This window comes from Rhineura floridana, chromosome 19, assembly GCF_030035675.1.
Source record: "Rhineura floridana isolate rRhiFlo1 chromosome 19, rRhiFlo1.hap2, whole genome shotgun sequence".
Classification (NCBI taxonomy): domain Eukaryota; kingdom Metazoa; phylum Chordata; class Lepidosauria; order Squamata; family Rhineuridae; genus Rhineura; species Rhineura floridana.
In genome coordinates this window covers 805275-830521 of record NC_084498.1, presented here as the reverse complement: position 1 = coordinate 830521, position 25247 = coordinate 805275, and the positions used below count along the sequence as shown (strand labels likewise).

The 25247-nt window shown below is 46.6% G+C and overlaps 1 long non-coding RNA gene across 1 annotated transcript; it reads left to right on the top strand.

Annotated features, from left to right (window-relative positions):
- The first annotated feature begins 9162 nt into the window (after positions 1-9162).
- Positions 9163-24896, top strand: LOC133373303 (uncharacterized). Its single transcript, XR_009759644.1, has 3 exons — positions 9163-9247; positions 23325-23505; positions 23610-24896. It is a non-coding gene; the product is annotated as an uncharacterized LOC133373303 (long non-coding RNA).
- The last annotated feature ends 351 nt before the right edge of the window (positions 24897-25247 follow it).

The following is a 25247-nucleotide window of genomic DNA, read 5'->3' as shown; positions in this document are numbered from 1 at the left end:
AGTTGTTGGCTTGTTGCCTTTTACCATTTTGAATTTTGATCACAGCAGAAATGGCCTCTCCTGCCCATTCTCAAATTTGGCAAATTATACACCAAAGCACAAACCTGATTTTTTTTCCATTTTGGATTCTGAAATTTTATTTTATTTATTATTTTATTAGATTTATATCCTGCCCTTCCATTAGGAGTCCAGGCTTGACCCAGGCTACTGTTAAAACAAAACAGTAAACTTAATGACTAATTTGCCTCTACACTCAACATAATCTGTAACTGGTAATGTTGCAGTAACAAGGTGGGAAAATAGGGTAATACAGGTTTGGGATTTTGCAAGAAAATTTTAATGGGTAGAATTTTCATGAACAATTCCTCCCAGTTTTAATTATTGTCCAAAAGGTCTGCTGTCAGGTCAGGATCCCTGAGGGCAGAGTTTGAGTCTGGAGCTGGAGGTGCACAAAAGCTGGAGACGCTTTTGTGCAGAGGCAAGAAAGACTGAACTCTGTTGGCTCGGATCTGAGCATTTATAGCAGGCCTGGCCTATCCAGAGGTGTCATACGGGCTGCCAGTAACAGGGAGTGACGCTGCACACTGCAATCCCCTTCTTTACCTGGAGAGGGCTCTGTGGCTTGAGCGCACCACACATACACAACCCATGGAAGCTCATTGGGTTGAGTCCCAGCAGACAGACATAGGCTAGGACGTCTGGATCTGCTGAGTTACCACCTACCTCCCATTTGCTAGGGTTTGCTGTAATCCCTGTTGTGCTTTGATTATTCCAGTGACGAGTCAGTGCCTGCACTTTGCTGCTACTTGATAGGTGCCCAGGAGTCACAGACACATGAAGACATTGTTTACTCTCTGTTTTCCTCTCCAAATTCAGCAGCAATTGCAGGCATGCCCTTGGACAGGCATCTCACCCACCACCTCCAAAGATGCATTCAGCCAGGTCAAGGGAGCTTAGGGGAATATCTAGATGCAAACTGACATCAGCTGAGCTTTCGGAAGATCCTCCTGCCTAGGGATCTCTCTTGCCGAAAAGGCCTGGATAATGCCACTCAGTGACTGGTGGAGCTTGAGTTGACCAACTCCACCTGTCTGGTTCAAAAAATAATGGTCTCTCTCCCCCCCCCGTCCCGGTCTGGATCCAGCTTTCAATGACATTTCCGCCCTTCACCTGATAGGTATCCCACATCCCTGCTGGAATGAAAAAGGAGCTCTGAAGAGCCAACTCCACTTGGCATTAGGCAAACCTTTATGAATAAAACAGCTCCTATGAAATCTGGATGAGTTCACAAGGGGTTGTCTCTCATATTGGCTGCAATAAAAGGGAGATGAGCTGCAGGCCTGGTGCCTTAGACAAAGGGAAGCTTATCTTGAGGAGTATTAAAGGGAAAGCGATTTGCAACCTATTAACATTTGAGGGGCGTCTGAGAAGGACAACTTCAGCCACTCAGCTAAGGACTGCCAGCTGCCTCTTGACTTCCTCCCTTCTGCGTGACTCGCCATCACTTCACCATAGGGGAGGGAGTTGCATCGCAGACCCCATTAAGGTAAAAAGCAGTTGTTTATATGCTTATTTTAGGAAAAACTCTGTACATGTTTGAAGCGTAATGTCCATAACTATTCCATTTTGCTGTGAGCAGCCTTGGAATACACACACACACACACAGAGCTGGAAGTGCCTACATCTGTTTTCAAATGGACACACTTTGGGGTAATGCAGAATTAATCTGCAATGAGTGTTTATTTTTGGAATTAAACCAGTTTGTCAAAAGAAATATGCAATAGGTCTAGATTGCGTGGGAACTAGGGAGAAAAAACAAGAACTCAGTCTCCATTGATTCTAGAATAAAATATGTGTATGCAGCAAAAAAACTACATTTTTGTGCAACAAACAGGCAAGAGTGTCTGCAGGCTTATATCCTTCTTCTTTCTTCCATGGGAATAATCTCTGTGTACAAAAAGCATCACCCATGAACTTCCCATTTTGGTATAAATAGCTTTAACAACATCATTTATGAGGCTTAAATGCCCACACGAGGGCATTCATGTGAGCATGGGCCACCCTTTCCACGTGTGCGTTTGTGCACCCTTGTCCACACAGGAGTGCTCTCAGTTTTATGCCTCTGAAATCCGTCCAGATGTTTCTGGTCCACACCAGTGAGTGGTGCTTGATGGGATAGATTTGTGCTGCTGTGTGGTGTTGTCCCCTCCCCTCAGTTAGTACTTCTCCACCCACCATAAGTTCTGGAAACCTGAGGTCCACTGTGGGCCTGCAAGCAGGTGTGTGTGGAGCTGTGTGCCTGCTCCTTTAAACATATTTATTTTAAATACAAGTTTACAGATTTTCACAAAGGAAAAATAAATAAACCAGTGTCCTCCAAGCCAGAAAACCTGAGGTCTGTTATGGGCATGTGTCCAGGTGTTTGTTTACCTGAGCAGACACGCCTTTTTAATGTTTTTACTTTTGAAGTACAAGTTTTCCAATATACCAAATTTGCACAAAACAGCAGCTAAACATATTTTTTAAAAATGTGTGTCGCTCTAAGCCAAACAAGGATTTGGAGTTGCTCCCGTGCAAGGCTGTCAACCCCTCCCCTCCCTCCTATTTTCCTTTCCCACCTCCTGAACCTGCAATGGCAAATTTTATCTTTATTTTTGAAACAGCCATTTATGTAAGAGCACTTCTGTGCAAAACAGCTGTTCTAAAAATTAAAATTAAAATACTGTCAATGTGCCTTCAGCAACAAAATGGTGGAAAAGGACAGGCTGCATTGGAAACGAAATGGAAGGAGGGGATGAAGTGGCAGACGGCACCCAGCAAAAATGTCTCCACACGTAAAAAAGTCCTCCCACACAATGTAACTTTATATTGGGTTCCCCCCCTCACTATCAGACTAGCCGCAAGATTTAGCAGGGAGGGGGGAATGTGGGCTGCAGGTTGTGTGGATACTGCAAATATATAGATTTATTTTATTATTTATTTATTACATTGATACAGTAGGGCCCCGCTTATACGGTGGGTTAGGGACCAGGCCCCCGCCGTAAAGCGGAAATCGCCGTAAAGCGGAACCCGTTGACTATAATGGGTTGCGCGAAAATGATGCAAAATGCCGAAAAACCGCAAAATCAGCTTTAAAACGGGGAATTTCCCCTAATTGAAAGCTGCTGCATCAGCAGAACGCCGTAAAGCGGAACACCGTAAAGTGGGGCCCTACTGTACCCTGCCTTTCTTTTCATGATAGAAACCCAAGGTGGCTTACATCCGGTTCTTACGCCGTCTCCTATCCAGGCACTGACCAGACCTAACCCTGCTTAGCTTCAGCAGGGAGCTGGCCTCATGTGCCTTCCGACCATAGCCTGGGACCTAGCTATGCATTAGATATAGATATACAGAGAGATACTCAGCTTCAAATGCACATTAAATTCCAGTATGGACAAGCCCACAATCAGCATAGCCAGGGAAAAAGAGATAGTGTTGCCTGGGAGAGTCAGCTTCATCTACTGGGAAAATCACACAGAAGCCTAAAGTGAGCCCAGCAAATGCACTAGTCCTGGGCATGGAAAAACTGCCCTCTCTGGGGCTGCTCCCCCACTCATGAGTGTTCTTGTTGCTACTGCCCTGAAGTAAGCATCAGTTGATCTGTACAGAAAGGCCCACCTGTGGCACTTGAATTTCAAGGCAAAGGAGATTAACATCTACAGCTTGAGGAATGCGAGTAAGGAGAACGAGCCCACTGCGTTGCCTACAGTGGGAATAACCTTCTCCTGCACAGGCTGCCAAGGTGGGAGTGGGAAGGGGAAAGGGGCCTGGTAATTAGATGATAGCAAGCACCCAGCAGCAGATCAGTTTTCATCCTGTGGTCCAAATTACAAACCATCATATTTTGAAAGTGATGCTGACATTCCTCAACCGGGAGGCGTTGCCAAGAACAACTCAGGCACAGCTTGTCTTGGCACAAGCTCAAAATCAGGGCCTCAGCAGTGAAACTGAAAACATTTACACAGCTGGATTCAAACCTGCCTTTTTCTAAAGCTCCTCTCAGAGCTGTGGAACGGCTCAGGCCAGGGCTGCCGATTCAAAAGGGTCCAGTGTTCTCGGACTCTCCTTGCCGGCCACATCTAGGGACGAAAACGCTGCGGGGAAAGTGGGTGGTCTTTCTGGGGAGGCTCCAAATCAAATAACCCTAGGATGGTCTCCCAGGGGTTATGAGAATTAATCTGATCTCCAGCCAGTCAATCAATACTCAAGCCAGACATATTATATTTGCATACGGAGATATGGAAACCTCATCAATTTGCAATATAGATGTAATGGCTAATAAATACTTTAGCAAACCACTAATGAAAACAAATGCAAACGCATCTTACCAATGGCAGGAAGAGTGAGAATTTGCCTGGCCAAACATTTGCTCAAAGCTGAATAGCTGAATGCAGCCACACAGTGCTCCAGATTACAGCAGGCTGGTGCGGACTCTTTTGCATACCTAGCAAAACATTGGTGACATTTGCTACTTTGCATAATTTGCAATTCGATTGCAGGACTGGAGGGGAGGAATTTAACAACAGGGGAGCTGCAAGTGCTGAATGAGTACCCCATTTTAGGAGGCTGGCAAAGACCTCTCTGTTCTGGTGGGCACTTGGTTGGTGGCAGTAGCTGAAATCTGTTGTGAATATTTATTTCAGATGAGGTTCTACTGATAAATATCACAATACTTTATAGGTGGGTTTTAACTATCCCGTTTGATTTATTTGTTTTGATGACGTCTTTTATTGTTTCAATATATTTTCTTAAATGTTGGAAGATGCTCTGAGGAAGAGAGGCAGGGGGGCAGAGGTGATGTGTATGGGGTAAAAACACTGACTTACACAAGACTTATATCCACAGTTTGCAAAGCACAGAATTGTGCCATTCTGTTTTTCAAATATTATGATGAGCTTCCATCCAGGAGGCATGTGGGTTTTTTCTGTCTTCTATCTTTCTTGTCAAGTTTTTCTGCATTCCCTTCTCCTCCTGTCCTGTCCCTACTCTTGCAGGAGCAGGAGGTTGTGGTGTGCCATCAAACTTCCTGATACGCCATGGAGCCCACTATACAAGCTTGGGGCCAGGTTCCTTTCCTGGTATACACACACCGTCATCCAGTGGCAGAGCCCTGCTTTGCACGCAAAGGGTCGCAGTTTCAATCCCCAGTGGATCTGCAGGCAGGGCTGAGAGCAACTCCCTGCCTGAGAAGCCTGGACAGCTGCTGCCAGTCAGAGCAGACAAGACTCAGCTGGATGGACCATGGTCTCACTCAGAACAAGGCATCTTCCAGAGTGCTGGTTCAGGTGTCGTTGTCGTCATCCCCCCGCCCATCTCATGGCATACCCTCTGCACGTGTTCCGGCTGCAGCATCCTCTTTCCACATGCAGATTCCATGCTCTGGATTTGGGGTACGGGGTGGTGGTAGTTGGGATGAAAGAGGCAATGGAGCCCTTTGTCTCTCACTACCCAGAGCTGAGAGTCTCCCCTGTTTGTTTATTTATTTATTTATTTATTTATTTATTTATTTATTTATTTAGTTAGTTAGTTAGTTATTTAGTTATTTAGTTATTTAGTTATTTAGTTATTTAGTTAGTTATTTAGTTATTTAGTTAGTTAGTTAGTTAGTTAGTTAGTTAGTTAGTTAGTTAGTTAGTTAGTTAGTTAGTTAGTTAGTTATTATACTTGTGTACTGCCCCATAGCCGAAGCTCTCTGGGTGGTTTACAGTAACTAAAAACAAATACAATTTAAAATACATCTTTTTAAAAAACAATTTAAAACACAATTTAAAAATTTAAAACAATATAGAACACATGCTAAAATGCCTGGGAGAAGAGAAAAGTCTTGACTTGGCACCGAAAAGATAACAGTGTTGGCGCCAGGTGCACCTTGTCAGCAAAATCATTCCATAATTTGGGGGCCACCACTGAGAAGGCCCTCTCCCTTGTTGCCATTCTCTGAGCTTCCCTTGGAGTAGGCACCCGGAGGAGGGCCTTTGATCTTGAACGTAGTGTATGGGCGGGTTCGTATCGGGAGAGGCATTCCATCAGGTATTGTAGTCCCAAGCCATGTAAGGCTTTATAGGTCAAAACCAGCACCTTGAATCGAGCTCGGAAACATAAAGGCAGCCAGTGCAAGCGGGCCAGAATCGGTTTTATATGTTCGGACCGTCTGGTCCCTGTTACCAATCTGGCCGCTTCATTTTGCACAAGCTGCAGTTTCTGAACTGTCTTCAAAGGCAGCCCCACGTGGAGTGCATTGCAGTAATCTAATTTGGAGGTTACCAGAGCATGGACAACTGAAGCCAAGTTATCCCTGTCCAGATAGGGACGTAGTTGGGCCACCAACCGAAGTTGGTAGAAGGCACTCCGTGCCACTGAGGCTACCTGAGCCTCAAGTGACAGAGATGATTCTAGGAGAACCCCCAAGCTACAAACCTGCTCTTTCAGGGGGAGTGCAACCCCATCCAGGACAGGTTGGACATCCACCATCCGGTCAGAAGAACCACCCACTAGCAGCATCTCAGTCTTGTCTGGATTGAGCCTCAGTTTATTAGCCCTCATCCAGTCCATTGTCGCAGCCAGGCACCGGTTCAGCACATTGACAGCCTCACCTTAAGAGGATGAAAAGGAGAAATAGAGCTGCGTGTCATCAGCATACTGATGGCAACGCACTCCAAAGCTCCGGATGACCGCACCCAACGGTTTCATGTAGATGTTGAACAGCATGGGGGACAGAACTGACCCCTGTGGAACCCCATACTGGAGAGTCCAGGGTGCCGAGCAATGTTCCCCAAGCACCACCTTCTGGAAGCGACCTGCCAAGTAGGAGCGGAACCACTGCAATGCAGTACCTCCCACTCCCAACTCAGCCAGTCTCCCCAGAAGGATACCATGGTTGATGGTATCGAAAGCCGCTGAGAGATCAAGGAGAATCAGCAGAGTCACACTCCCCCTGTCTCTCTCCCGACAAAGGTCATCATACAGGGTGACTAAGACTGTTTCTGTGCCAAAACCAGGCCTGAAACCCGACTGAAATGGATCCAAATAATAATCGGTCTCATCCAAGAGTGTCTGGAGCTGGCCTGCAACCACACATTCAAGGACCTTGCCCAGGAATGGAACATTTGCTACCGGCCTATAGTTATTAAGATTGTCTGGGTCCAGGGAGGGCCTCTTCAGGAGTGGTCTCACTACCGCCTCTTTCAGGCAGCCAGGGACCACCCCCTCTCGCAGAGAGGCATTAATCACCTCCCTGGCCCAGCCGGCTGTTCCATCCCTGCTAGCTTTTATTAGCCAGGAAGGACAAGGATCCAGCACAGAAGTGGTTGCACGAACCCGTCCAAGCACCTGTCCTCTTTCAGGTATGAACTAGGGATGGGGTTGGCTGCCTACCCCTGATCCGCTTGTATTCTGATAATCTGTCGCTCCATCCCAATACACCCTTTTTTGTTCCTGCTTGCTTTGGCACTTGCGTAATTTTTGACGTAAATGCCTACATAAATGATCACGGTGTTCCAGGTGGTTTATTTTTTCCTATTTATCACACATACACACTGTTACGACTGCACCAACTGAGAGGAAATTACAAAGATAAGTACGTAAAATTACATAAGGTCCCAGGCTATGGTCTGAAGGCCATGAGGCCAGTGCCCTGCTGAAGCTAAGCAGGGTCAGGTCTGGTCAGGGCCTGGATGGGAGACCACCTGGGAACCATATGTAAGGTGCCTTGGGTGTCTAGCATGAAAAGAAAGGCGGGGTATAAATGTTATAAATTAATAAATAAATAAAATTGGGGGGAAATTCAGGGGGGAAATCCATGCCGATTACAGCTGCAGCCCGACGCATGAAATCAGTGCCGATCCGAAAAGACAGCGGACTGTCGGATTCAGTCAGCATGCAGTACTAAGCCCAATTTGGTGGCTATTCCCCCCCATCTCTAGTATGAACTGTTCTTGTGTAGGAGCCCCCATATAGCCTCCACGTGGTGCCCTCCAGCTTTCAGAGCCTCCCCTTCCTCCCCCCAGTGCATCTTGAGGTCATCTGCACGTTGCATTGCTGTCATTCCCTCCCTGCCTATCCCTTGATGGGGGGGGGGCTTCTTTCTCTCTCCCTAGGGCAATTATGAAAACAAAGGACCAGTGGGTTGTTTCCACTTCTGGGGCCCAGGGAGGGAGGAAAGAGGTGTAAGGACAGGCACGGCAGCTGCTGCAGGCCCTTCCTCTCCAGTCCACAAACACCTCCTGCCAGGCCTCAGTGGGGCCGCCAGTTACCATTCCTTCTCCCTGCTGGTGCATGTGGAGTACCCAACCCACTCCTCCTTGCCCCGAAGCATCTGGATTTTCTTCTTTAGGTATTTCTGTGGAATGATAAACAATTGGCAATTGGTGCTGCAAATGAAGTTTATTCATAACAATCCCATATTTTGTTAATATGTACAACTACGGGTTCCAAGAACGAGAGCTCCGGCCACCCCAGCCCACCCCTTGCCAACCCCCCAGCACCCACCTTCTTCCTCTGTTCCTCCGCAGCTCATCCAGTCCTCCTCTTCCTCCTCCCCCCCCTTCCACCACTGCAGCCTTGCCTGCCTTGCCCCCTTGCCGGCCTGCCCTGCTGCTGTCAGAAGGCTCTCCTCGTGTGATTACAGCGGGATGGCAGCCTAAGAAAAATATAATATGTATGGATATTTGTTAGAGAGACAAAACGACCTCCACAAAATGCTCACCTCTTGCAGGAGGGCAGCAGAGTAATGGGTGAGACTGGGAGGGGGGCCACCCCGGGGGGCAGCCTCCCCCCGCCTCCTTCAAAAAGGGTTTCATGCCACACGAAGCTTAGGCAGAGGCAGGGAGGGAGGGAGCGATGCATCCATATAGTTCCACCCTGTGTAGGGTTGCCATATTGCCCGGTTAGCCGGGTTTTACCCGGATTCTATGCATGCCACCCGGCGCCCGGCTAGCCCTTTAGGTGGCCCGGATTCTCAGCTTTAATTTAAAAAAAAAAAAAAGTTTCTAGGTGGTCCGGTTCTCGAGATATACATACAAACGTCAGCCGCCCCCGACTGTTAAATCTTTCTTTAAACAGTACTGTATAGCACTTCGTAGCTTTAATCCCGCCCGTTCAGGATTGCAGCCAATCAGGGATTGTGTTTCAGTTTCATTGACCTGAGGCAGTGTCTAGAAAACAAAATGGTGGTTTCACCCCCTGTTTATCTGAAAATCTCATAAATTGGGTAAGTATATACATTTCAGTTTTTTTCCCTCTTGTGTGCTGGAGTCAGATCTTGGGCAGTGTTTTGAAAACCTTCCCAATACTTGCTTTTTGTAAAAGCAATGCTAATCCCATATGCCCAGAGTAAATCCCATTGAATTCAATAGGACTTACTCTTGAGTAGACATGGTTATGAATGTGCTGAAAATTAATGGGACTTTGGAGTGAATGTAAAAAAGAATTGTGTTTGTGCCCTCCAGTCCTATTTTAAAGCAAGTAGGCAGGGCTTACTTAGGTATTACAGTTTTTATTCTGTAGGAAAGTAATACTGATTTTTTAAAAACTAATACTGATTTTTCTGCAATGACCAACTGGTTTGACAATAAACTATTATATGGGCTGTATGTATTTATACATCTGCAGTGTGTGTGTGTGTGTGTGTGTGTGGTCTTTCCAACCCTGTGAGGTAGGGTTGGAAACCAAGGCAGCTCACAACAAGAAATAAAGCCATTTAAAATCCAATAACCATACAAACAAGTATAAACAGTTGCAAAACAGTGTAAAGTGGCATGATTCGGAATTTTGGGTTGTGTGAATGAAGTTGCTTATCACTTGAAGTTGCATTTCTGTCCCTGTTTGAGTAAGCCCTACTGAATACGCTGGGACTTGCTTCTGAATAAATAAACCTAGGATTGCACTATAAATATCTTTACAGTTTGTGTAAATAATAAATATATTTGATAGTCATGCTTTTATATAAATATTTCTTCATTTATCATATTTTTGGTTGTGAGATGCTTAGTTTTCTGCCTTACTCATAGGAATCTTGTTGTGGTTGGTATGGTATTACATTTAGGAAAGTGTTACTGCCTTTTGTGTTGTTTTTTTCCTATTTGCATTTCACTTATCTTTAACCTCACTCCATTACAGCCATAGAAGCAACAGCAGCATATGCAAGATAATTAACTCCCATTAGTGATAAGAACAAGAATTTATAATTATTATTTCAATTAAAACAAGAGGCTTCTCAATACTTTGAAGAGGACCAGATATTTATTTTCTTTCTGAGCCCAGAACTGGGTCTTTCATGATGCCCGGGGGGTGGGGGGAGCAGGAGAGTAGTCGATAAGACAGACATCCTGGCATTGGTAATCTAATTAGCAAGGTATGTGTGGGGTTGTTGCACACTTCCAGGCCCAGTTTCATTTTGAGTATGGGGGTGGAACCTGTGTAGATGTGGTTGATCAAAGGGAGAAGAAATTTTGAGTTAAGCAAAGCTCTGCTTTTATAAAACCTAAGAAACATACAGATACTTTGAATGTCTGAGTGCCTGCACCAGTGGAATACTGGAGGAACTTGTAAAGCTTGCTGCAACAGTATTTAGAACTGAGCATGTGGTGTGAACGACTCCTTTTCCTAACATTTTGGCTTCTTGTTTTTCTCCACCCACCACATCTTTGAAATATATCGTATATGGTTAACCGTACCGTTGCCCTGACTTACTTTATGTTTGTTGCTATTTTGTGTTTTTATTATGTTTTTATATTGATTGTGTATTTTTATTGTTTTTATTATATTTGTAAGCTGTGCTGAGCTCTGTTTTTAACAGCAAAAGGGCAGGATATAAATTCTCTTAATCAATCAATAAATACTCCATAGTGTTAGAAACTAGAGTCTAGGCATTTAAGGCTAAAAATGTTGCTTTAAAAAAAAAGATTTCTCACATCTTTCCCCAGTTTTTGGTGGTAATTCCTAGGCACAAAAACAAAACAACTGGACAATCCAAGTATTAATATGCAAATATTTGCATAATATGCAAATTAACCTGCCCGGATTTGTGGAACTGGAATATGGCAACCCTAACCCTGTGGCACTTCGGCATCCCTCTTACTGCTGTTTCCACACAAATCAAAATATAAATCTGAAACAAATAAGTCTTAAGACATATTTTATCTCAACCATGCATTTCTAAATTTATTTTGATATGTTTTTCAAGCTGAGAATTTTGTTGGAACATTTGGGAAGTGTGAAATATAGTGTACTAAGCATGAAAGAGACCTTAATCCCTGGGATGGGAAACGTCACTTCCTCCTTGCATCGCCACAGCCAATCGGCTTTCTCCCAGCCAACAGCTCCTCCCCCTCCACAGCTCCATTTGCTCTCAAAATGTGTGGGTGGGGGGGCGCTGAAAAGAACAGTGGGACTCAAACTCTCTCTCACCAGGAACCACCAAACTCTTGAAGAACTCTGTTTAATATAAATCCCGTGGAGCCCAAAATATTTCCAACTGCAGCCAGAATTAGATCTTGAGCTGATTTCCTCAGGCAGTTTGTTCACCATCTTCTTCCCCAGAGCAACCAACGTGTGCCTCCTGGCCCTCGGTGGGTATCACTTTCTGCATAATGAACGGCAGCACATAAATAAATATATGCAGATCTGCACACAGACCCCAACTGATTACCGAGGTCGGATCCCAGAACACCGTGCTAATTGATTGGATGCTCTTAATTGGCTTCCTTCTCACACACATACACACACCCCGCAACAAATCCAGAAGGGAAGGAGATTTTCTGAAAGGACCAGGAGGCTTTTTTTGGAGTTAGCTACGGTTTGCCATGCCCAAGAGCCAAGCTCAAAAACACCAAGCATTTCATCTGGACAGCCTTGCAGAAAGACTTCTAGCTGCATATAGAGAAGAAGCTTCAAGCAATAGGACTGAGACTCAGATCGTGGTGGAATACCCAAAACCTGATCTGGGGATCCCTTGCAAATGAGTCCTGCTGTCCCTTTGCCATCCACTTTAAGGCCTCCCCTTGCCCACCCCTCCTGCAAGTGATCTGCCTGAGACACACACACACCTTTGCTCAAACCAGATATCCAAGATGCAGCTCAACAGGCAGACCAGCAAACGCAGCCTCTCTTATCTGCAGAGCCCCTCCGCCCAGACGCCATTGGCACTCAATGCGGCCCATTGTCCTGAGCAGCCAGGCCGGAAAGCAGGGAGGGCTAGATAATTAGGGCTTCCATTAAACCCACCCTTGGAGAAGCTTTTCTTCTGGAGGGCTGGCAAAGGGCGAGGGGACCAGCGGGCAGGGAGGGGGGAGAACATCACCACCTTCCTCCTCCCTTCTCTAAGGGCACTGAACCAGTAGTGTAGTGGCAAATTCAGAAGTGCAGGGTCCCTTCATGATAGTCAAAGCCATGCCCCCTTTTTTTGCTGCTGCATTGAGAACGAGATCCTTGTTAATGCCTTCTCCCACAACAGCAGATGTCCCTAGCAGCCAATGTTAGCTACTGAGAAGAGTCTTCTCGGTGGCTTCCACACTCCCCTTTCATCCCAATTGCCTCATAGGAAGGTGGAGAGAGAGGGACCCTGCTGGGACCCTGCTCCAAAAAACAGTAAGGAATCTAAGACCCGTGAGATCCCAGACAACTACGCCCCTGCACTGAACACAGTGTGGCCTTCCCTAAGAATCACAAAGCAACCAGGACAAACCTGGGTTTGCTGGAAGCAAACTTTTGAATCACACAGGACTCTTTGTTATCTGCCCAGGTCAGCTGGGCAGCAGGTGAGGAAATGAAAGAGAAAGCTTCCAGCAACTGTGAAGTTCTGTAACTCTAACCTGAAACCAGTCACTGGGGGACCAAGTTAAGGATGACAGTAAAATGTTCAAATATTATGCTCTAAGGTAGTGGTTCCCAACATTTATGAGCACGGGACCCCCTTTATAAGCTGAAAAATTTTGTGACCCCCTCCCCCAGGGAGGCAGGCTGGCTGCCAGAAAGGAAGGGGGAAAGCAGCCTTTCTTTGCAGGCTTGCTTCTTTTTGCTTCACAAGAAGCCCTCTCCTCTCATTCTAAGTAAGGGCGTTGCCAGTAGCGGCAGTGCAAGGACACAGGAATCAGTGATAGTAATCCCCTCTTCTTCCTGGTAGCTCCACCCTCAGCCTCCTTTGGCATCTGCCATGTATTTTATAGGCAGATGCCTGCCCTTAGTGCGCCTGAAAGATGCTCTGGCGCTTCAGCAAAAGGCCTCCCCTCTCATTTGGAGCAAGGGGGAGGTGTCATCTGCAGCGGCAGTGGGAAGCAGACAGTGTAGAAGGAGTGAAGACTTTTGTAAAAAATTAATAAATAATTCATTTCTTTACTGTTCACGGCCCCCTCTGGATTACTTCGCGGCCCCCCTGGGGGTCCCGGCCCCCAGGTTGGGAACCACTGCTCTAAGGTGAAGCCATCTGTCCTAAAAAAAATGCATGTGTGGTGCAACACCCTCCCCCACTAGCAGAAAGTTACAAGACCTCCAAACTGAATCAGCTGGTGTTTTAGTACTGATAACCAGGACATGGGGTCCCATCACCACCATCTAGGGGTCCAGGAGCCAGAAGGTTGCTCCTTGGAGTCTGACAGGAAGGTATATATGTGCATGTGTGTATGTGTGTGTGTATGCATCCTGCATTTTACGTATTGTAATTGTATTCTATGCATTTTAATTTACTGCAACGTTTGTGTTTTCATTGTGTATTTTATTATATATGTGTGCAATTTTATTGTAGCCGCCCTGAGTGCCCGGAAGGACGGGATAGAAATGTTTTAACTAAATAAATAAAATAAAATATATTGCATACATCTCATACACACACGCACACTTCCTGGGCTGGGCTGACCCTTTCCCCATTCCTCACTGATTTGCCTGCTTGGCACCTTGGCTTGTCCTGCCAGTGCTTTGTAACTGTCAGGCAAATCAGAGTTTGAGTAATTAAAACAATCAAGGATAATTTGCCCCATCTCTTTGTCAAGTATGGGGTAGTCAAGAAAGATTACTTTGGTGTCAACTGCGTGATCCATTACTGTCCAAGGGCTGCAGCTCAGCTAAATCGATTTTCCTCCTTCCGTAGTTCTGCTGTTAGGGGGAAGGGAGCCTTTCCTCTCGTGCCTCAAATATGAGAAGCTTCAGCAGGAGAAGGGCAGGGGGGGGGAGAGGCTGGAATCCTCTAAACTGAAAACAGCTGATCTGAAATAACAGGAGAATGTGAGAAGAACTCGAAGAGGGCACAAGAGTGTCCGGCTTGGGCAAATCTATCAGCGATCCAAGCTGATAGTCACCCTCAGCCTCAGTTCAACATCTGTGAAATGGGTGTGTTAATGACCTCTTATACCACAGGGTTGTGGTTCAGATGGGTGGGATAATCCCTGCTCTAACTAGCAAAATGCCCATCGGTATAAGCATTATAAGCAATAACTGCCACCAAATTCCATCGGATCTCAGGGGAAGGCACATTAAAACTGGGCCAGGGGGAGTCAATGCAAAACATGCCCTAATTTGCACATATTGTTTCGATTTGCATGATCCATTGTTGAGTTTTCTTGGTGTGGAATTTGGTTTCTTTGAGGCAGAATTTCTCTACCAGCCCGTGCTGATGTTTACCAACACTACTGTATAACACCAAAACGGCAGTAGAAATGTGTGGAAGCTGCCTTATCATCCCAAGTCAAACCACTGGCTCATCTAGCTCAGTGCTGTCAACACTGACTGGCAGCAGCAGCAGCCCTTCAGGGTTTCAGGTAGAAATCTTTTCCCAGCCCTACATGGCAATGCTTTCAAGTCCTCTGCCACTGAGCTGTCGTCCTTCCGTCAGGGAGTGACAGCCAGCTGCAGGCTGTTTTCTGGGGCATTCACAGTGACACAAGATGGTTTCTGTTGGTCAATTTCACAGGGTGAAAACCTCAACTGGGCCAAATTTTCTCACAAGACTTTTCAGTGGGACTTTCTGAGTGTTTTCTTTTTTGAGCCTCCCTGAAAACAAATGCCAATTTGTCAATTATTTTCAAATATTGTCTGCTTTTTTGGTGTGCTGGCTGCCAATTTTCCTCCCAAAGTCCAAAATGACACTGGTTTGGGTGAGATACAAAAGAGTTGCTGGGCTGCCAACACAGGAATTCTGTTGTTGTTGCTTGCAGTGATAGCAGGAAAACCAGCAACACTCAGACTCTATCTGGGAAGAAAAAAAGAGGGACGACTCAGGGAACTGAGCTCTGCAGCTGTTAATGGTGAGCTCCCCAAAAGAAAAGGGAGAATTTCACCCCCCCCGAAGAATATTTTGCAAAATGCCCCCTGCCCATTTCTCCACAGTGAATATCGTATAGAAATTTGGGAGGCCATTATTGCCCAACGTCTCCTGAAAGCACCCTTTGTTTGGTGACAGGTAGCACTGACAATGGGGGGCGCTGTTAAACTGAAGTCATTCTTTGTGAAACCATGAATCTGTTTTCATTGCAAGCTTTCAGTCTTCCAGGGCCCAAGTCATGAGGTCAACTCTTTTTCTGGCATGAGCCGATGCCAGAGTATTTGAACCAGATCCTGTGGTTCATACAACCAGCAAAAGCATTCCTGAGTGCCTTAGCTGCCCTCTGTTAAGACTGCAGAAAGATGTGCTGACTGCAGTTGGAGTTATTCAGATGAGTAGCTGAAGTGTTAACTAAGGGCTTATCCAAACAGAGCGGGATAATCCACCGTTTCCATATTTATTTATTTATTTATTTATTATTTCAATTTATATACCGCCCTTAGCAGAATAGCTCTCAGGGCGGTGAACAAACAAGATAAAATACAATATATCATAATAAAAATCATAAAAACATATACAAACAAACAACAAAAAACACTACAAAAACACAATACGACAAAAATTAAAAATACGGATTAAAAGATTAAAATGGTTAAGAAAATTAAAATGCCTGGGAGCATATCCGGTTTGTCAGCTGACAGTCCTCACTTTTCGCCGTTTTGTTCGCTGTTTCCCAATGAAAAAAAATGTCCCAATGAAATTCCCAATTTCAAACAGCAAATCGCATTTTTGCCGGTATTGGAAGGAGCGGATTTAACCCGTGAAAATGCGTGACACTGCGCGACGTCATTTGGACGACCGAAAAATAATAAGCACACACAGCGCGTGTGTCACACATTTTGCAGTCGTCTGGATGAGCCCTAAGATGAGGAAGGTTTCAAGGGCCCATCACAACTCACTCTGTGAAATGTGGGAGGCCAGCCAAGCGGCAGAGGACTCTGTGCTCTCCATTTGGCTGTGTTGTGATGGACGGTTCACACCAACAGTCATCCCTTGATAGCTTCACTGCATCTGCTCCTACCCTCCCATCCCTGAGTTGGCTTTGTTGTCTTGGGGAGCAGAGTGGGAGGTGGCCAGGAGAGACAAGGCGCCCCTGGCCCCAAGCACTCACCATCACCTTTTTCTGGTCTGCATTATCTCCAGATTCTTTGGCTTCTTCTAAAACACACTCACAACATTCTGACTTCAAATAAGGGAGCTCTTTTGAAAAATGGCAAGGCATTTTATTCATGATTAGCTTTTGTCCGAAGAGTTTTTGACAAGAAAATGGGTGATCCAGTTGAGAGAGATTTTCTTTGCTGGCACATAAGAAACCCATTACAGATCTAAAGGGGAGGGAGGGAACCCCGACAAGAGTCTACTTATTCCTTTTGAGCGAGTGTGGTCAGCTGTCAAGGCCTTAGCTAAGCCTCCAAACGGGCTTAATAAAAGCCAGATCTGTGCTAGGCACAGTGTAAGGGGTGCCTTAGCCAGGGAGGAATGAGGGGCAGATTGAAGGAAGGTGGGGGGGCAGATCTCTTCAAGGAGGGGCTCTGGGGCTTCTAGTTCTGCCTTCCTTCCCAAACACACTTGCAGGAGTGGAAGGGCCTTTCTCACTTTGAGCAAAAAAATCTGGGTTGTTGGATCCACCTGGGTTCTACTCAGACGCAGAGTAAACAATCAGTGAATTTCATGAATCTTATTTATGTCCAATATTTTCAATGGGTCTACTCTTAAGTAGGATTAGCACTGGATACAACCCTCTGCTTTTTAAGCCCTAATATTTGAAATCCGGTTGTTCAATCCTAAGAACATAAGAAGAGCCTGCTGGATCAGGCCAGTGGCCCATCTAGTCCAGCATCCTGTTCTCACAGTGGCCAACCAGGTGCCTGGGGGAAGCCCGCAAGCAGGACCCGAGTGCAAGAACACTCGCCCCTCCTGAGGCTTCCGGCAACTGGTTTTCAGAAGCATGCTGCCTCTGACTAGGGTGGCAGAGCACAGCCATCATGGCTAGTAGCCATTGATAGCCCTGTCCTCCATGAATTTGTCTAATCTTCTTTTAAAGCCATCCAAGCTGGTGGCCATTACGGCATCTTGTGGGAGCAAATTCCATAGTTTAACTATGCGCTGAGTAAAGAAGTACTTCCTTTTGTCTGTCCTGAATCTTCCAACATTCAGCTTTGAATGTCCACGAGTTCTAGTATTATGAGAGAGGGAGAAGAACTTTTCTCTATCCACTTTCTCAATGCCATGCATAATTTTATACACTTCTATCATGTCTCCTCTGACCCGCCTTTTCTCTAAACTAAAAAGCCCCAAATGCTGCAACCTTTCCTCGTAAGGGAGTCGCTCCATCCCCTTGATCATTCTGGTTGCCCTCTTCTGAACCTTTTCCAACTCTGTAATATCCTTTTTGAGATGAGGCCTTTGCTCTGGTCAGTTTCTAAAATGCAGTTCAGTTATGATTTTCAAAATCAGAGTTTGTGTGTGTGTGGGGAACCTTGAAAACAGATGGCAAAACAACAACTCACCCCAAGTTAGTTGTTTTTGCAAGACCTGAGCTGCTCTGTGGAAATGGGCCTTGCCTGGCATTACAACTGACCTCTGTTGAAGCTCACTTGTAGCAAAGCTACTTTTGTTACTCTCAGATTAGTCCTCTCTCTGCAAAAATCTGAGCAGGGCCCCCCTATAAACTTACGTCATGTCCTATTCATCCTTAGAACAAGAGGAAGCGCTTCAGGAATGTGATCTGAGTGACTGCAAACACTGGAATATTCACCTTTGCATTTTGGCCTTTACTCCCTTGCTGGTCAAGGAATGGGAGAAAGGCATAGGGTAGTTCAAGGTCAGAAGGAGGCATCTACCTGAATCTCCTGGAGTTCTGAATGGTCTTTGTGAGGAATTGCTTCCCCCCCCCAACTGTGATGGCCAAGCATGTTTTGTGATTGTGCCCACACTTTATCAGGAACAACATGCAGGTCACCTATCTCCAGGCAGTCATTCATCTGGGCAATACTGTGGATGGACTTTGGGACTCTTAATTCTGTGGGGCAGCATCCTTTTCACCCTTAAAGCTCACTTTCACGGCTCTAGCCCTCCTCCTTTAAACAGCTACAGCCCTCATCTAGTTGGCCAGTGGAGAAAGGCTGCAGGTGTGGGAGCTGCCATCGCTGCTGCTGCTGCTGCTGCCGCCACCACAACATTGATAGCCTCAGACCTGCCTAATCTCCCCAGGTGGGTAGGATGGACTCTGCAAGGACAGGGCCTGTATTGTGAGAGTCTCCACCCCATTCCCAGTTTTCCCATTGGATCTCCTGCTTGGGCCAAGGTCAGAGGCCCCAGACACCCTCTGAGAACTAGGGACCACCAGCCCTCCAAGGAGTTTCTCTTTTCAGTGTTCTCCAAAGAAGGAAATCAGCATCTCAACCACTTTGCCCAGCCCAGAGGCAGGGTGTGTGTGTGATTAAGGAAAACAGTTGTAAATCAATGGCCTGAGACAGATGGAGGCATGAGGGGATAGTTCCCCCAAAATTCTCCATACATTTGCTTTGTTGTTGCAGCTGCATTCGGCTTCAGTCACACCAGAGACGCACCTCTCTCTCTCTCTCTCTCATAGGCCTTTTGGCTGCATGTGGCCCTTTCTTGTGACTTCATAGAAAGCCCTCCTCTCCACAAAGCCTCTGGGTTGAAAAGGGACCCTTCTCGTCCGCAATCTCTCAGCATCACAGCCTTGTGCCCCGCCGTATTCATTAACCCAGGCAGAGTGACTGGCCATCTCAGCACAAGAACGGCAGCCCACCTGCACAAGCAGCCCAATGTTTTTGGAGGTGCCAGTGAAGCTGTCAACGGGAAGCCAACCCTCTCCTGCTGGTCCAGGCACCTCCTCATGGGAGCCCCTAGAAAGGAGACGCTCGCAGCCCCACTGCCATCGTCTCTGCTCAGTGGGATGCTCCACACAGCTGCAGCAGCTGCCCCATCTGGCTGGCGCTTTAGGAAAATGCCAGGAGCAGGCTTCCTCCTCATGGTGGGCCCGGCCAAGGCTCCCCCGTGGGCTGCCCTTCCAAAGGGGGTCCAGCTTGAGTCCCCCTGCCTCTTTCTCTTTTTCTCTTGGCCCGCATTGCAGCATCCATCTGCAGGCGGTGTCAGGAGGATTCCAGCTGCCCATCATGGCCTCTTCATAGATGTAATGGTCTCGTGTGTTACATACACATTAATTAAGTAACACTGCATTTAGCTCCAAATCATGCGGAAGGTGCCTGTGCTGTGTTTACACAGCCATAAATATCTGCTCTGTTCCAGTGCTGGCTAATGGCTGTGCTCTCCTCTCCCGGGGCTGCTCCAATTCTATCCAGACTGCAAAGGCCATGGGGAGATACAGGTGGCCCCAAGAGGGTCCCAAGACCGCCCCCAGGTCCTGCTCTCTTGTGGGGCCTTCTGGATCTTTGCATTGCTTTCCTCCAGCAGTATTTGCTGCTGGAAACAGTCCACAGCCACTTCTGCACTGCTAGGCGATCCTTCAGTAAAAAACCTTTGCTCAGCCCCAGTTCCCCACCCACCCAGTTTTGTCTTGGCAGTTTTCCCCAAGGACTACAAAGACTGCCCCGTGACGAGCTGCAGCAAATGAGACAGAAAGCAGCAGAAGCAGCAGCAGAGGATGGCTGCCACACCAGCTCCTTGGGGAGGGGGGATGTATTAAACTGGCTTACAGAAAGAAACCCAGATGGGTTTCCCCTGTCTTTGTTTAGGGCTTGATGATAGTCCTGAGCCAGCCACACACCCATCTTGGCGTGTTGTCCTTGCACTTGTATTGTTGAGGGGATCTGTGCTGCCTGGCATCACATGGTGCCTTTGCTGCATGCCCAGATCACACCGCAGTCCTCCATTTCTTTGCCACCGCACTACACGCTCCATGTTAAGCATGTACTGGATTTTGAACAGTTCTAGGAAGTGGGTTATAATCACCCAGCCACACACAAGATTTTGTGTAACTGAACCACGCTAGAACAGTTTGTGAATTTAGTGTGTGTTCCCAGGCAAGGCAGCCGTGATTACAGTAATGGACTCTTCTTGATAGGATCGCATTATCTCAAAAGTACTAGGTTCATTGCCTGGTAGTGTGGGTCGGGTCGGGGGGGGGAGGAAGTGTGCTACTGGATCCAGTATTGCTCTTGGATTCCCTCAGTGATGACCCAGGTTGCCTTTGATCAGTCCACTGTCATTCCAAATTAGACTGCTGTGATCCATTCAACATGGGGCTGCCCTTGAAGACGGTCCAGAAACTTCAGCCAGTGCAGACTAGCAATAGCTTCAACTTGACATCCTCATATGTCACCTCTCATATGATGTCTGCACTGGCTGACAGTTCATTTTCATACCCAGTTCAAGGTGCTGGGCTTATCTATTAAGGCTTGGGTTCTGTTATTTCAGAGAATGGCTCCTTCTGTATAAATAAATGCCTAACATCTTCTAGCAAAGCTATGCTGTGTGTCCCTGGTTTTCAGGAGAAGAAGCAGGGCCTTTTCTGGGGCCATGTAGAGCTCTATAGTGAGTGATCTCTCCCATGGGAAGCCCTGCTTGCCACCCATCCCACTAAGATCTTTCATTTTTAGAATTGATACTTCTGCTCTGATGTCTCATTTGCCAACTAGTTTGTTTTAATCAAGGTTTTAGAACTGCTTCTGTGATTTTTGTTCTTTTAATCTTTTGTAAACCACTTTGTGCTGAAAAGCAGTGTTAATGTTGTTCTTCTAACACTTTTACCCCAAAAGGCATTGGGTGACCCCTGCAGGGTGATCTTGAAGCAACTCCTCTGGCAAATGCAACTGTCTTGGAAGATTCCCACCCTTTCGGTAGTTGCTTGGTTCGGATACTTTTCCAGCATCCTTGCATCTCATGATGGGGGCAGCAGGGGGGAGACCACTGCAGCCTTGTCCCTGCCACCCTCCTCAACTTGGCTGACCCTTTCCATGTCCTTTGCAGGGTTACGCAACAGCATTTGCCTCACGGCACAACATGAGACGGGTGGCTCTTGCCATCAGCTGAGTCACTCAAGCTGCTAAGTCAAGTCATGTTTTTTGGGGGGGGCTGTCCATTTGACTACGCCCGTCATCTTGTTCTACAGAGCACAGAAGCTGAATTTTATTTTGTTTTTTAGTATGAATTGGGGGCAGGGGAAGTGAAAACAAGGGGCAAAAGAGTCTTTTCCAAAGGCACCAGAATGTCAGGGGCATTGCAAGGAATCCAGGAAATCAATATTTTTGTCCTCCTGTGGCCCAGGGGGAAATGGGAGGCTGGTGCGTGTCAAATGTGCAAGTAGGCAGTAGTTTTATGGTCATTGCCATATCCGGGGCTTGAATACCGACACAGATTTTGCACAACTGGTTAAAAACCTCTCCCCTGCCCTCTCTTCTCTTCTGACAGACAACCCAGTGGGTTTTGTGGGGGGGGAGGGGAGGGGGTTGTTTGTCTGTCCGGTTTAGCTTCTTGCGCTTTCCAGGTTTAGAGGCTTCCTTGACTCTGCCAAGATTTTCCATATACCGGGCTCTTCCTCCCAATATCAATCAGCCAGAGGTCTGACTCAAACAGCAGCAAATGGCTGACGAGCACAGAAGGGCTCCATTGCCCCCCCTGCTCCTTCCACCAGCCGTCTCTCCCCCCCACACACACCAAAATAAGCAGCAGCATCAAGTCAGCCTCAGCATGACAGGATTGCAGATTTCCCCCCCCGCCTCCCCCCACGGTGGTTTGCATTAGTATTCCTCGTGCATTTGACTCCAGAGAGGATTAATAGACTCTGATGCCTAATATCCTGGAGAACAATTAATTTGCCCAGTTTTGTCATGGTTGAAAGTCAAATGCTGGAACCGATCGATGGAGGGAGGGCAGAACGCTGAAGCGCTGCAGCCTTCTGCAGCAGCTGAATTTTAATTTCCCCATCATTTCCTGCCATGCCCCCAATGCACCGCGGCTTCTTCGCTTTCCCCCGACTTCTCCCCCCCCCCGATCTAAAAGCCTCTTTTCCATCTCACTCATGACATGTTGGGCTAACAAAAGTCTCTTTTAAAATACAAAAACCTTTGGATACTAGAAACGTGCACATTTCAGGCAAAATCAAAGATGGACAAAGGGGAAAGGGAGATTCTCGCGTGCGCCCCGCGCCCTTACCTTACTGAAGCCACAGGGAACATTCTGACCTTTTCTAACTGGCGTCCAGATGAGGAGGTGGGGAGATGTCCCCCAATTCTGTTCCATCCCCAAGAGGCAGTTTCACACAGTAAACCTGCCTGCTTTGGGGGGGGGGCTGCTCATCCTTGCAGCTTTCCCCCACTCATCTCTCTAACCAGGGTGGGGCAAATGGGCGCAGCCTCCTACAGCTGCACTTCCCCCCCTGATTGGGGGGGTTCTTTTTAATTTGTGACATGACAGACAATGACAGGCACCATTTAAAGAATGACAGCTTGTTTTAAGAATAGGAGCAATTTAAGAATAGGACCCTCTGAAAAATCCAGTGAATAAGGCAGGCGACTGCACCACAAAAGCCTCATCTGGAAGAGCCCCCCCCCCCCGAAAAAGTCTGCTCACTCACTGAGGGTGGATTTGTCATGATCACAGTCACCCTATAATTACTTAGCTGATCCTGAAAAACCAGCCTGCATAGTAACATGATGACCCTTGAAGAGTTAAGTATTAGAACTTTGCATTATGGGGTAGAGTTAGACTCCACCCCTAGGATATTCCTTTGCTCTGCTTTTCAGTTTCACTTTCAGTTGTGCTGTCTACTCAGCCAGCAAAAAAGAAGCATGTTTGTTTGCTTGCAGTAACAAGTAAGAATTTGTTTATTCTGCTACTTGTTATAATCAGCAGAGCAGGACTGGGTGCTTATGGCTAAAGGGTGAAATAAAGAGATAAAGTGACCGAAAAAATATCTACCTTAAGTACGCTTTACTCTTTTAAAGCACTCGCTAACCATTGTGGTTATTTTGTCTTCTTTTTCTAGAGTACTTGATGGCAAAGAATGAACACAGCCCTAGAGGAATAGAGATACTGCTGTGCATGCTACAGTTAGCTGGCTGGCTGACCACGTGTAACTTCAGCCTAATATCTGATTTTCCTAATATCTGTAGCTCAGCATGAGGCCTTTTCAGGATTTCTGAACAGAAAAATCAATCCAGCAACCAGTAATTTCCAAATTTCCAATTGCTTTCCACAATTAGTTTCTAGTTGCTTAGTTTGCCTTTTATATAGCAGCCAGTTAAAAAGTTTTCCCTTGATTTTTCAACAGGAAGGAAAATCTAAAGGTCGGGAACGAGACTAGAAGGAGGGACCCCCAAGGAAGAGAACACCTTTTGCGTATCCCTTGTTCACTATATCTTGAACATCCTTTTTTCTTATGAAACAAAAAATTTGCCAGTCATGTAACTCCTGGTGTTCATACTAAATTCTCTGTTAACTTGACCTTGACATAGCCCATTATGTAAGTTAACACACTCTGCATGGAGGAGGAGCGAGGGGGAAGCTCACTGCCCTTCCCTTCCCCTGGCCTGGCCCTCACATCCTCTGCACCAGTGAGGGGGAGGATTAGCTGGCATAGTGAGCCTCGCCCCTCCAAATGCCCCACCTAGAAATGTGGCTGCCCCAGTTAACAAGGACGGCTGGCCATGGGTCTCCTTCCACTGCTGGCCTGGAGCTGGTCTTCCTGGGGCGAGTGTTGTCATGTGCGATAACAGCGGCATCTCTGGCCCTTGAAGCTCCCCCTCCCACTGCTGCTTCTCCAGTGCTGCCAATGGCCACTGACTGGACAGCCATAAAAGCATCATAGCCCTGTTATAATAATAAGCCCTGACAGAATGGAGCTGTGGGTTCGCATGCAGTCCTAACCTAAGCTTGTCACTGCAGAAATAAATCTGGGGGGCTCAACCCTCCGGGGGTGGCCTCTTGCCTTGGCCGGGCAGTGCCTTCCCAGCTGGCCAGGTCCTGTACCATTGGCTGAGCGGCTGCAAGGTGAATCCCCTTTGTATGTATGGGCAGGGTGTCTGCCCGTCCTAGAAGGGGGCTCTCTGGTCCCCATGCCTCTCCCATCTTGCATTATTACGCCTGTCCCATCCAGGCCATTTGTTCTAACTAACAAAGGGTGCGCATCAGGTGAAGACAAGGCCACTGTGATGGGCAGGAGAGAGAGCCAGAAGCTGAAGGCCTGCCCTGTTGCAGAGGCAGAGCGCATTTGATTGCACCTCACCAATTCAGGAAGACTGATTTGCATTTCACCGAGGGCTGTAAATCATCTCAGTAAGCCATGATGGCAGTAGGACCAGCACCAGGAACTTTATTTATTGTCTGTAACTTTCGTTTTGCTCTGTGTGTATGTATTTAAGGCTAGATTATTTATTTTGTAATATTGAATTTATTCAATCTTTGCTGAATTGGTGATTTTTGTCCTATCAGAATTTCTTGTTTTGTAAACCAATTTCAGCGTGCGCACACACACTCATGCCCCAATGTTCTGTATTTTAATAGTAAGTGGAGATTTGCTGTCAGACTCCTTGAGCACGGCTGTCTGTGGTGACATAAAAGGCGGCATAAAAATAAACTAAATCTAACATCTGATGTTTGACTTTCTGTATGGAGCCATGGGGAAAAGCAAGAGGTTCCCCATTTCTGCAGTGCAAACGAAGAGACCCCACACAAATGGGTGTTTAGATCAAGACTGACCACCACATCAGCTGGTTGTCAACAACTGAGATGCACTGAATGTGCTCCTCCGTTTTCACCTTTATTATATATTTAGGTATTTATTAAATGTATTCATTGCTTTTTACAGAAAAAAATCTCAAAGCAATGTATACATGAAAAATACATAAAATGCCATAAAATAGCCAAAAGCAATAAAACTATACATAGTACTAAAAGAGTTCATCCACCG